Raw genomic sequence first — 14,056 nt, 5'->3', positions numbered from 1 at the left:
ACCGAGGACCAACCCGCATAGTGTTGGTCCTGGAATTTCAGGACCAAGGACCGACCCAGTCCCCTTGAGAACCGGACCAGGACTGGCAGGGTTGGGCCGGTCCAAGGTCGGTCCAGGGTCGACCCTAGACCGCTGCTCACCCTTAAATGAGACACTCACTCCTCTCTCATCCTCATTCAGCTACCAGAATGCCGATGTGCCACGCCATGGAACACTCAGGCACCGAACAACCTATGCCAATTTGGGCACTTACTCTCCCTAATCACCTGCCCACCATCAGAGTCCTTGATCAAAAGGGCCGAGCAGATCTTGATAGGACATAGAACTTCTGCAACTTGAGAAACATCGCCTTGCACCGCGATTTCTTTCACATGTAGAGAACATTCTCAGGGAGGATTTACCTGCAGGAATCAATCGGTAGGACACCCTCGGAATCCAATACTGGGCATTTGATAGTGGTGACAATGTCCATGACTTTGGTCCCCTATGACAAACTAATTGAAGAAAAAGTAGGATGTAGTACCTTTGATAGATCAAGACAACAATTCATGCATAGGATAAGGAAAGAAGTAGTCCCATTACACAGGATGAAAGTCAACGAATTCCGTTCATGTAATTGAAAGGTATAATAAGAAAGAGTAAATACTTGACTAGACCCGAACTAATAAACTGGGATTTTATAGGTTTTCCGGGGTCTACAACGAATCTTTGAAGATGCGATCGTTATTGGATCAAGCAAGATTAAACCTTAGTTTTGGAGTACAGGTTATGTAGCTTTTCCGTATGTTGCGATGATTCACACAGAAATTACGAGAAGGCACATATGATTACAATTGGATACGTTTGGAGAATTGATTGCGATGTGGTTTGGTGTGAACAAAGTTATACTCTAAAAGGTCCTCCAACGTCGATCAAACCAAGCAAATGTGGCATGCCTAAGCTTAAGATGTAGACATATTCGTCTGGCATGTGCGTTGGCATGAAATGTCATACTTTTGGCCTCGTTATTGAGATAAGATAAAAAGCTTCGATTTGTCCCTCTCGTCTTGTATGAAGTGGAAGAGAAGAACCTGTTCCTTTCGATATCTTTCACTTCTACGGCTCACATGCATTCTCATGTATGAATAGCGACGGATCTAGAATCTAATGGTCCGGGGACCAAGCTTGTGCTTGTTGTTTAATTGTATAAGGCATGACCTTTTGTGAGTATCCTTCACTTCCAACATCCTATGATTCTGGATTTAATTCCAAGCCATTGAAGCCATATAACTCCTCAAAATTACAAAAATCAAGCTTGAGCATAATGTTTGTAATTTTGATGATCCGAAAATCATGACAAAGACAAAAAACAATGCACAAGGAACGCTGATTACCCATTTTTTTACGGCTACCGTGGATACAACTCGGTCATAGAGGCCTCGTTTCTCGAGAACTGGTTAGTTTTGTTTCTTGATCCCTCGACCCCAGATACCCTCGAATTGTAATCCTGTGTAGATGACACATCAAATTCAATGGTGCTGTGCATGTAGAATGCGGGTCTCAATGGCACTTGGAGATCGACCAAGTGGTTGTTAAGCATGAGGAGGACTGAAGCCATCGTTGGCCGACTAGCTGCGTTTTCTTGGACACATAGAAGACCAATGTGGATACACCTCTCAATTTCAGTACTTGAACCAGAAGTTATAAAGGGATCAATGATGTTCGATATTGATCCTTCCCTCCAATTCTTCCAAACCTGCGAAAATTTGACAAACGTTGAGTAGATTGATCTTCAAAATATTATGCAAATTGAGAAGGTATATTCTTATACTCACATAGCTTATTAGGATCTCAATGTTATTGTCCATGCGGTGATTGTTCCTCTGACCACTTATAATCTCCAGAATCAACACTCCGAAACTAAATACATCTGATTTGACCGAGAAGTTTCTGTTCATCACATACTCCGGCGCCATGTATCCGCTGTGCATCACAATAAGTCTACCATATTAGTTCTATTGTTTTCTTTATTCTATTGGTAATTTTTAGCTCTAGGAGGTTGTGGCACTTACTAGGTCCCCACGATTCGGTTTGTCTCTGCCTGAGTTTGGTCCAACTCGAACAGCCTTGCCATACCGAAATCCGATATCTTAGGATTCATGTCAAAGTCCAACAAAATGTTGCTTGCTTTGAGGTCCCGATGAATGATACGAAGTCGAGAGTCTTCATGTAGGTAAAGCATCCCTCGAACAACACCCATTATTATCTTGTTTCGTCTATCCCAGTTGAGATCCACACACTTTAGGGGATCTATGTGTTTTGATGGAATCACATTCTGTTAGACATCTATAAATCATTTTGCGAGGATCTAATTTCACATATGGCAACTTGAGAAACATACCAAATATGACTTGAACAAGGCTCGAATTAGGCACAAACTCGCAAATGAGAAGCTGTTCAACTCCTTCCAGACAGAAACCTAGGAGCCTGACCAAGTTCCTATGTTGTAGCCTAGCTAGTAACATGACCTCGTTCTTGAACTCTACTTCACCTTGGCTGGAATTTTGCGACAACCGTTTCACTGCGATTTACCGTCCGTTTGAGAGCTGACCCTGAAATTTCACCAAAGAATGTCCTTGTGAGTATCGATTGGTACATTGAACCATTTCGAAGATTTCTAGATTGATGTCATCTTTGACTACTTGGTTGCTTAAATTTCGAATACAAGAGAGTAGAGGATGTGCTTTGTTAACTATTACCCTGTAAACAGCACCAAAACCGCCTTGTCCAAGCTTTTTGGAATCAGAGAAGTTATCCGTTGCCGCTCTAATGGTGCCAAAATCAAATTGCAGTGACTGTGCTGTGCTAATTTCATGCACAACTTCACCTAGAAAGACAAAAACACGGTCATTCAGAGCGAGCATCATTATCTTATAGTTTCACAACGGAAGTTTCACAAACTTTTAGTTCATATAATTGCAACTGCAGGTATTACTAATAAAACTTAACCCTTAATCCTCATAGAGTTTTTGGCCTAAATGTTGAAAGCGATCTTACTATTTTGCTGGTGCAAAAGCATAGTCATTAGTTAACTTAATTATTTTCGTGGTCTTTTCGGACCACATGAACAGTTGCTGTTCCGATGAAAAAGAATAAAGACTCGCCTTCAATACTCTGTCTGGGCTGCTTCACCTTCCTTTTCACTTTCAGGAGCACAATGACAACGCCGATGACAAGCAGTGCCGAAACACTTGTGACGACCACAATTATCACGGTCCTCGTCGAATTGCTATTTCCAACTGCAAGAGCTAAGGCACAATAAGTTTGTGATCATTGCTCATTGCTTACTAAGTAATACACTGGAGACATTACTAAAGCGCCATTACGACTACGGAAACGAAACTCATGTCGCAAAGATATAACGAGAACAGATACGGACCACAAATTACGATGTGAAAATACATCGTGCTGTTCTCCGTTAACTCAAGGGAAATTTATTCGGATTTGTGGAATTTTCATCCTACCAATTTTCACCGAATAAGATTTGGAATATATTGGGAAAATGATACCACAAATGTCTTAATTTTCATGTGGCGCTCACTAGAGGGTCATAACAGTTTTATTATTATTATTAGGGTTAATACCCTGAAAAACCCCAAACTGGTATACTTGTGACAAATTTACATATGTTCCATTTATGACACTCATTTAAGTATTGTAACTTCTTTTTTTCCTGATCATTTGAATACCATAATTCTTTCAAAACATTCATCACAAGTGCCATGACACGTAGGATTTATGGCATGTGGATGAATGTTTTTAACAAATTCTTGCACGTAAGTGATCCATTGAGTTTTGAAAGTTATGGTACTGAAGTAAGCATTGTGTAAAGTGATGTCCCTATCCCATTCACATTATTCACTAAACTTTTTAAGTTTTTAGGAATAATTGGCTACCTTTTCGACTTCAATTTCATTACTTTCAAAAATTTCTTACAGAAATCAGAGTACAGACAGTAAAATGGTTTACAAAAACAGAGCGGATCGAGGAAATCAGATGCATGTTTGCAAATCTTTTGCAGAGTTAGACGTTCCCAATGTGCACATACGGGACCAATATATACATGCGGACCAGCAACGATGGATTTCTCATCTTTGAGGAACACCACAAAGGAGGTGACCACCATTGTAAACCCAAAGACAGTTGCCATGGATTGTAACCCTAGATTGATTTAGATCTCTCTCTCTCTCTCTCTCTCTCTCTCTCTCTCTCTCTCTCTTAGATAACCACTGAGGTAGAGAGAACAATAATCATAGTGGTCGTCGCCGGGTTGGATTGCCATCTCGGGCGGCGGTGATTGAATCAATCGTCCTTTAGTCTTAGGTCTTGTTTTAAAGTTATTTGAATATTTCATTTTTTAACCCCATCCTATCTGATGTTCCTAAAAACTTTACATGTCATAATATGTTTATTTTTCAGTAATCGGCCAAATCAAAGTATAAGTTATAAAAATATGGAGGAATTTCTTATCAAACTTATAAGTAATAAGAGAATTTTTGGAAACTCGCTTATTTGGTGATGTTCATTTTTTTTTTATTGATTGTTGATCATTTAATACACAGGTCTCATTTATTTGAACACCTAATAAGAGAATTTCGAAAAAAAAATTGCTATTATGTCTAACATTGCTAGTCAATCTTTTTTTCTGATTGGCTTCATTTTCGGACGATCAAACACAATTATCGAACATCTGCTAGTTGTAGCCTAAACTCACAATCTCATATGACAACTTGTGAGCCATGAATGCCATAGTTTGTGATTCAATGAAGTGACTGTGATAGTTGACCAGTAGCCATATAGATGCATCAAAGATAAAACATATATTATTTTCCCGAAAATATGGACCAACCGATGACTTCTTTTTTCCCAAAAAAAAAAGTACTTATTCAACCTACCGATTCAAAAAATAAAATTACATGATTTATTGACCATATATCAATAAAAAAATCATATGATTTACCGAGTATGTAGATTAAGCTCATATGAAGAATTGATTGTGTGAAACCCGGATATTTATAGGAAAAAAATAAAACGATACAAACATCGTGTGTCTAACACCGGAACAAGAGCCAACATACCTGGTGGTAGAGGCAGCACATCTGCCCCCTTCGATGGCGATGGCGGTGGCAGTGGGGGTGATGGCGGTGGCGGCGGGGGAAGTGGCTGGCCAACCGGGTCGAAGAACTGATTATTGGTCTCGTACAGGATCAGGCAACTTGGCACCATGAACCGTCCTCCTGTGTACCTGGCACAGCAGTCCATGATCCTCTGGACGCCTATCACCAGGCAGTCGCTGCATTGCTGCTCCGTCAAGTCCGGAGTGCACTGTACCAACGCGTAGATCATGTCAGGCCCCGCTGATTCGTTCCCCGACGCGTACTTTCTCAGCGAGCCGCCACTCGCCGCCTTGGGCCACAGACCGTTCAGGAGCTTCTTCAGCGCTGCGTCGTACGTGTCTGGGCTCGAGACGTTGTAAGAGGTTCTCACCACGTAGGACGGTTCTGTTGCGACTGCGCCGAAGAACGAGGCGTCCGAGTACCGGATGATGCAGTTATCACCGTAGAGGAGTGCCTCCTTCAGGAGGGGACAGAGGCGGCGAATGTCGGAGGCCAAGACATCGAGGCAGGCGCGGCAGCTCAGGGCGGTCAGGTCACCGCGGCAGAGGCCAAGGGCGTAGAGGGTTTGGGAGGTGCCGGAGACGACGGTGGAGGCATTGAAGGAGCCGTAGGAGAAGGACGAGGAGTTGGCGGTGGAGATGGAGGAGAAGGGTGGTGAGGGTTGTTTGGTAGGTGCTGTTGGCGGTAAAGTTGCCGGTCGAACCACAGTGGGTCACTGGGAATTGGGCGTTTATGGTGGGAGCAAACATGAGAAGAAGCAAGAGAAGGAGATTTGGAGGATCCATTCTTTTCTTTTTTTTTGGGTGTTTTGGGTTTCTCTTTGATAGAAGTATAGCTCAACAGGCTCGTTCCTTAGACAATATGACTACTGTGATTAATAGGATGCAAGACATAATGTGTTGACTCATTTTATATAAGAGTGGCCGCCATGCCTAGCACGCTAGGCCCAACACATTATTAATTTGAGCGCATATTATTTTATAGGACATTTAAAAAATCGTTTGTACTTTTCCATTTGGATCGACATCTTAGATCAATGCTTAGAGTCGTAAAGACCTTGAGTTGAGTTTTAAATTTACATTGATAAGAGAATACGTTCAACATCACAGAAAGTTACATCTTGTAAAACCTTAAACAATGGAAGGCTATAGCCATCATCCACCTCACTAATTTAGCCTAAAAGGTCCATTGTCAAATTGGGTGGCCAAAATACCATTTTTAAAAAGCATTGCAATACTAAATAACCTTAAGAATTTAAATACAGTAAATTTGAAAATCGCAAGACACATGCGAAGTGTATAATCTTAAGAAAGTGAATTTGTTGAAATATCTCATCAAACTTTATCACGTCATCAAACTTCAGCAGAAAAAAAAAAAAAAAGCCAAGCCGCATCAAATCGGATTACCAAGCTTTTGTAGAGTAGTTGCAGAGTTGCCGTCTTTCTCACGGGGCAACGTGAAGATTCCTTCTCTTAAAAGCCAGCCTACACCTTGTTTCTAACATATTTGTACATTCATTTATCGAGCATTATAAGCGTTCAGCATGGAACCTGAGACGCTAGAGCCAAATTTGAACTTCTTTCCGTCTTCAAGTGTTAAACTATATTTAGCTTACTTTTTGTCTAAAACATGTATATCATCGGTCAAGGACAAACCTATCTAACTGAGATTGGGGCAGAATGCAAACCTATCTAACTGATGCTCTTTCTGGTCTACTTTGGTCTTCAGATATTGCAATACGATGCAATTTGACTTGGTGAAAAGAGGAGGCATAAGCAATTACCAGTGTGACTTCGTACATTGTAGTCAAGAAAGTAATTTTTTTTGCCAAGTAGTCAACAAAAGGTAGTCCGGAATCTATTTTCTTGAAAACATTTTAGTTAATGCAAAAGAGTATTTTCGATCAATGAGTAAAAAACAAAAAACCGATACAAACAATATATATTGGAGACGAGACATTGAGATGGGGCCGGAAAGACCATTGTTCAAACACCGATAAATGGGAAAAAAAATCTAAAAGTTTTGTAGAGAGCCCGATTCTTGTCAATACTCAGATGCAATTGTAGATCTTAGGAACATCAGCGAAGTGTTCATACTCTCAGTTACTTCGATTGCTTCATGGAAAAGCAAATGATTCTACTTTGTGTTTATAGAAACATTTAAGCAGCAAAATAAACTCTCAAAAGCATAATGCACTGTCTACACTTTGATACTAAAGATCAATTCAAAAAAGCCACAAGATTGAAATGGAAAAGTATGCTAGAATCTTATGGAATTGACACACCCACTTATAAATGAATCAATATTTGTCACGATGACTTGTATTGAATGATCTTTCAGTGATATTCTCGAAAAGAAGATCGACAGGTGACCAGAAGCTCAAACAAGAACAACACACAGGAAAAACAACGTAGAGCAGGTTTAATCCATGTATTAAATGTTGCTTCACCAAAAGGCATCGATCCCATCGCTTCTTCACTGTACCACAAGTTCTTACCAAGGATAACTTCAGATGCAGCTACTCGTACTACATGGTTAGGCCTTCTTTCCTGTGCCTTTTGCTCCTTAGTTTCTTGTGCAACCACTATTAGTTTCAGTGCATTCTGATCCGCATCCATAGTAAAACTGAACTTGGCACCTGCAATTACAAGACACCAAGGAACAACAACAAAGCCCACAAAAAGTAGAAAAGAATGAATAATTGAACATTCGCAAACTCAGGTACCACTAACTTTGCCGAAGGATTAATAATAAAACACTAACCAGCACGATCTTCAATACCAGCCAGTGACAGAATTAAGCAAAGTGGCCACAGTGCTACTTATATAAAGATAGTGTAGTTTTGAATATCACTGATAAGGCTTGATGATTTATGAAACGTCCTATGCTTAATTATCAAACTACATACTGACCACCGCCTAGTCAAGCAGATTTCACACTGTATTCAAGCGTATTTTAACCATTAAAATTTGATGAATAAAGCTGAGACCTTGTACTTGAATTACATTAACAAGCGCTCATCTGCCTTTTATGTCATTTGAATTTTGAAACCCACAATCGACGACAATTCTTTTGTAAAAATGGAAGATCCCCTATAAAATCTGTTTCGTCAACTACACACAAGCAACGTCTCTGCGACATCTATAGGATTTCAGAAAAATCTCAACAAAGAAGCTGTAATGTGTCAAGCTTCTTGATTTGTCTTGATAAATGATTTGCTAACAAGTAAATCTTTTCAGGGAACGTATCACGAAACTGCAAATGATGTGAGCACAACCCTAAATCCTCTCCACATAAATTTGCATTTGGGGCATCTTTCCCATTTCCTCTCCTTTGCAAGCTCCCTCACAATGAGATCCTCAATCCCTCTCTCATCTTCTTTCAGCAACCGAAACTCCTCGCATGACACGCCAGCGTGCCACGGCACGGAACACTCGGCGCAGAACAACCTATGGCAATATGGGCGCTCACTCTCTCTAATCACCTGCCCATCATCATAGTCCATGATCAAAAGGGCTGAGCGGTTCTGGAAAGGGCAATAGAACTTCTGCGAGTCGAGAAACATTGCCTCGCACAGCGATTTCTGCCCGATGTAGAGAACATTCTCAGGGAGGATTTGCCTGCAAAAATTAATCTGTATGACACCCTTACACTCCAATCCCGGGCATTTGATGGTGGTGAGTGTTGGTGTTTGTTTCAATAAACAAGCATACGTGCATAAGTAAATTAAAATCAAAGTTTGATGGCAGCGGAAGTAAAAACGCTTATACACGTGTTTCCAAAGCATTTTTCGTGCATTTTAACAAAAATGCATAGAAGAGCTAAATGGGCTGATCATATTACCCTTGTATCATGCTTCAAATTTGGTTTTGACGTTCTTCGGGTTCTGAGCATGAATGTCTGATGTCCTCGTGGCAATGGTTCTGACGTTCTTCAAACTCTGACCATGAACATTTGACGCCTTTTGGTAACACCAGTTCTTCTAAGCACAAATGTTCGATGTCCTCGCATAAATGGTTCTAACATTCTTTAGACTCTAACCATGAACGTCTAACACCTTATGGTAAAACCAGTTCTAACATTCTTGGACTCTTGACCATGAATGTTTGATGCCTTCCGATAATACTAGTTTTGACGTTCTTTAGATGTAGAACGTTTGATCTCTTTGTAGGCTTTGATGTTCTTTAGATCCAGCCTCACAAGTGTCGAGCCTGTAGTTCAGGCACACCACCAATTTTCACGTTGAATAGAAGAGAGATATTGAAAGATCTCACAACCACAATTGTGCTAGCAATTGGTCTCGTGTGAGTGATTTTGTTGATCAATATCAGCACTCTCAATTATCGATTGTCGATTATTGATCATCCATCATTCGGTGATCTGCTCTCTGTATTACCTTTTATAGCCAGTGCGGATCATATTTAAATCGGCGCATTAACTCTAAACTGTTTTAAAATTAATTCGGACGTAACTCTTGACAGACGTAAGTTCTAATACCATTACAGACATTAACTCTGTAATTGTTATAGAGCATTATTCTAGACATTTATTTGTAACTGTTACAAGTTTTTATTTTGGGTATTAACTTTGTAATTGTTACAAATATTTAATTTGACCGTTACTACTGAAACTGTTTAGAATATTAATTGGTCATTTAAATCTAAAACCGTTTCAGATCATTAATGTGACCGTTAAGTTTTGAAACCATTTCAGAACTTAATGTGATCGTTAAATTTATAACCGTTTCAGATCTTTAATTTAGCCATTGATTCTGAAATCACTTAAGATCTTAATAATGCAATTAATTCTGAACTCACTTCAGATCATTAACACAGCTATTAATTCTCAACTCAATTTAGATTATTAATTTGGTCACTGAATCTAAACACACTTCAGATCTTTGATTCAGCCGTAGAGTCTAAAACCCACTTCAGACTTTGTAAACTCTGAAGCCCCTTCATCAGAACTTTTATTTCTAACCCAACTCAATCTAATTGGCTCAATTGCAAACACATTTGGAATACTCTCTCTCGTTCAAACATCGTTCTAATTGGTTATGGTGTGTGACATCTCTAAGTTTATCACTAAGTTGGTAGCAAGATTTGTACTAACACATTAGCATAACCAAGAGAACTGATTGTCCAAATCAATCTCATATTCTTGCAAACCATGAGTGACATCTAGCAATATATCATAATTACCCAGACAATGTGAAATGTTTTCAAAACATAATGAACATGTCGGCTTTAGTGACCGTGTAATTCAATCCTTCTATCTCACCATGTCCCGATCAAACAAAGGCCATGGAACTATTGGTTAAGCCACCAATTTGATCATATGCACAAATCTAATTGACATGTATTTCTTCGAGATATGAACGATTCATTCTCGATTACAACTTTGGCCGAGAATTTCAATACAACGTCATGATTAGATTGCATAGGACATCAATATTGTATATACATATATAACAAGAAGATAGATTCCATATTGCGGACGCATGTGTCTTTGTATGTGAACAAACTATGATCATAAAGTATAGAGACAGTTTGACGAAGCGTCAATATGTGCACTTGTGAACCATAACCATCCAACATACAAGTCGGCATTGTATCTTAGGTCTAAGGATCTTACACCTAATCAAAGTATGAACGATTAGACATTGACCCCGCCAAAAGCTTCCATGTCACTAATCATTTTATATATGTCATGTTTAGTGAACTTGTCCAAGACAAGCACCTGTGTTCTAACTTGAATATCACAATACCTAATGACCTATGATTCATCATCGCCTCAAGTATTCTATACTGAATGGTGAAGCTTGAGAACACATCGGTTTCAACAAGATCATTAATATCCTCTCAATGATCCATCAACTAAGAACTGTTTAAAGATTCAACATAATTGTAACATGTCACACATATTCTTAACATCTTAAAACAGGTTCAGTCATAGTTGATCTTATGGACTTCATTAATATAATTTGGACGATGAATGAAAAAACTTATTTTCCAATAAATAATCCTTAATATGTGTTGACGCCTAATTTTGGAAAATAAAATTGCATTTTGAAAAGAAAAAATAAAAATGGGGAAAATTGATTTGATTGATTATGCATGGAAGTTTGAAATTCTGATGAGTATTCAGATTTTGATAAATGTATAAACAATTGAAAAATCAGGCGAACAAAGAGCAAGGATTTTGATAAAATGGAAGGAATCAATGCAAAATCGAGCTGATTGCGAAATCATACTCCGATTTGCATTCATGATTTAATGCAACAGAAAATGGAAGTTTAAAATTTTCCATAGAAAGCAGCCAATCAGAACCACTATAAAAAGGAGTTGACCTGCGCAGGGTTCAGGGGGTGCAAGAAATTGGGAGAGAATTGAAAAGAAATCGTGAAAAGAATTCGTGCAAAAAGGTGCAGAGAAAAGTGAGGGAGATTTGAAAAAAAAAATTGAGGAGAAAAAGTGAGAGGTTTTCCTCTTCTTTGAAGAAAAAGAGGACAGAAAAAGTGCAAAAGGGGAGAAAATATTCAGTGGTTGCTAACCACCAGGTCACCATCCTACGTGGCACGCGTGCGCTGAAGTGGCTCCATTGAAAGATCGACACATGACCTCTGATCTGGACCGGCCACAAAATGGAAAAGTCTAAAAGTTGAGTTTTCTTTTTCTCGTTCCGCAGGCTGGCTGTCAGAAAAGGACGAGACAATAAATGCTCGGACTCCCGCTTAAAAAATTCTCTCTCTTAATTTCAATTCTCAGAGCTCTTTACGTTCTTTCTTTCTCCAGCAAGTCCACTGCCTCCATCTTCGTAGTTTCTCCATAAAGCTTCCACCTTCTCTTCCCAGTTTCCAGCTCCATGAAGATGAAAACCCTCCTGTGCCTTCCTCCGTGACCTCTCCAGGCTTGCCATCTCGAAGCCCTCACTTCTTTAGATATTTCCAAGGAAAGGGGTTTATCTGAACGTCATGATGAAGATGCAAGCTTCACCCTCCAAAGCCTTGATCAATGTCAACACCGTCATGCACACTCGCATCTTCCCATACGTGTTAGGATCATGCACAAGTAAAACACACCCATTAAAAAAAATGCGTGCACATTGTGGGTGTTTGAATGAAGGGAAAAAATGTTTGCAAGTAAGGTGTTTTTGAGATCGAAATCAAAAGCGGGCGAAGAAAAGGGGAAAGAAAACAGAGTATTTGTATAGTGTCAAGAGAAATGAACTTCAACAGAGAATAAAAACACCAAGAGGATTTTGAGCTTAACAACGACAAAGGAGCTTTTCAAATGGCGGTGTCGAAACAAGGATACAAGTTGGGCGAAAACAAGAAATGTCTCCAAGAAAAAGCAGAAAAAAATGGGGAAGCTTCTTCTTCGTCGCTTGATTTCCCAAAATCCAGGCGAGAGAGAGGAGCGAAGCGCGTGCAAGGTTTACTCGAGCTCGTTGGAACCACCGATGGCACTCCGAGAGGCAACGGCGGAGGGGAAGGCAGGAACTAGTTGCGACCGGCGGAGCTCTTGGGGGAAGCAACGACCGGTGAGGCTTTTTGGAGAGGCGGAGGCAATGGACTCGCTGGAGAAAGAAAGAGGAGAAGTGTCTGGGCTGTTATTCTTCAAGAAAGAACGTAAAGAGCTCTGAAAATTGAAATTAAGAGAGAGAATTTTTTAAGCGAGAGTCCGAGCATTTATTGTCTCGTCCTTTTCTGACAACCAGCCTACGGAACGAGAAAAATAAAACTCAACTTTTAGACTTTTCCATTTCGTGACCGGTCTAGATCAGAGGTCACGTGTCGATCTCTCAATGGAGCCACTTCAGCTCACGTGCGCCACGTAGGATGGTGACCTGGTGGTTAGCAACCATTGAATATTTTCTCGTAAAAGGGAGAGGCAGAGAGGACTGGTGAGTGACGTGAGAGAAAGAGAAAAGAAAAAAGGAAGCATAACAGGGCTACAGTGTCGTCCTCTTCCTCCCGACGATGCCCCTTGTTCGCGTTGGTCCTGTGCCCGCCCCGGTCACAGCGCCGACACTGCAACGCTAGCCACCGCCGCATCTCGCCACTTCGCCGCTCTGCTCGCCTCTGTCACCGCTGCTCCGCCGGTCACTTCGCGACTTCTAGCCCCGCCACCGACGCCGCAACAGCTCCCTCCGCTCGCACGCAACCCGCCGGTTCGCGATTCAACCGGTCATCGCCGCACCTACGCGCCCCCTGCAGCAGCCCGCAACGCCACTGTTCGTGGATCGTTGCTCCCACCGCCTCACCCGCAGCAGCACCGCCTCCGTGTCTTCTCGCTGTCGCCTCGCGCACACCACCCGACGACCCCTCCGCGACGCTGCAGCAGCTCGAGAACCCGCGCCGGCCATTGCGACCTGCTGCCCCGCCGCTCGTCTCCCTCTCGCCCGAGCCCACCGTCGCCGCGCGCCCGCACCTCGCCCGAACACCGACCCGCCTCTGTTGCTTTTGTAGCACCGCCGCCGGGCCCGACGCGCGCGACCTGCGTTGCTACCCGACCCTCGCCGGCTCCGAAACCCGCCGCTCGACCTCGCCGTGCCAACGCACCAACTCCGCTTGCGATCCGCTTCCCGTTGACGCCACTTGTCCTCTCTTGAGCCTTAGGTGGTTTATTTTATTTTTTATTTATTTGTTTATATTTTAAGTTTTGTTATTATTATTTAAGTTAGAATGGTATATTAATGTTAATTATTTGTATTGTTTAGACATTATCCATAGGGATTTCGTCTAGAGATTTTTGGTAGAATTTTAATTGTTAAATCATTATAATTATTAATTTGATCCGTAAGACTTCGGATCAGATTTTTAATTATTTTGATCTCTTTGTCATGATAATTAGGGTTAAGATAATCGTTAATTTGACCTCGTAAGACAACGGGTTATT

General features: G+C 41.0%; 1 pseudogene; it reads right to left on the bottom strand.

Annotated features, from left to right (window-relative positions):
- Nucleotides 1-1,387: 1,387 nt before the first annotated feature.
- Nucleotides 1,388-12,074, bottom strand: LOC104447379 (annotated as a pseudogene).
- Between the last annotated feature and the right edge of the window lie 1,982 nt (nucleotides 12,075-14,056).

Source organism: Eucalyptus grandis, chromosome 5, assembly GCF_016545825.1.
Source record: "Eucalyptus grandis isolate ANBG69807.140 chromosome 5, ASM1654582v1, whole genome shotgun sequence".
NCBI lineage: Eukaryota > Viridiplantae > Streptophyta > Magnoliopsida > Myrtales > Myrtaceae > Eucalyptus > Eucalyptus grandis.
Note: the sequence above shows the minus strand (reverse complement) of the source record. Positions and strands in the feature narration are given on the sequence as shown.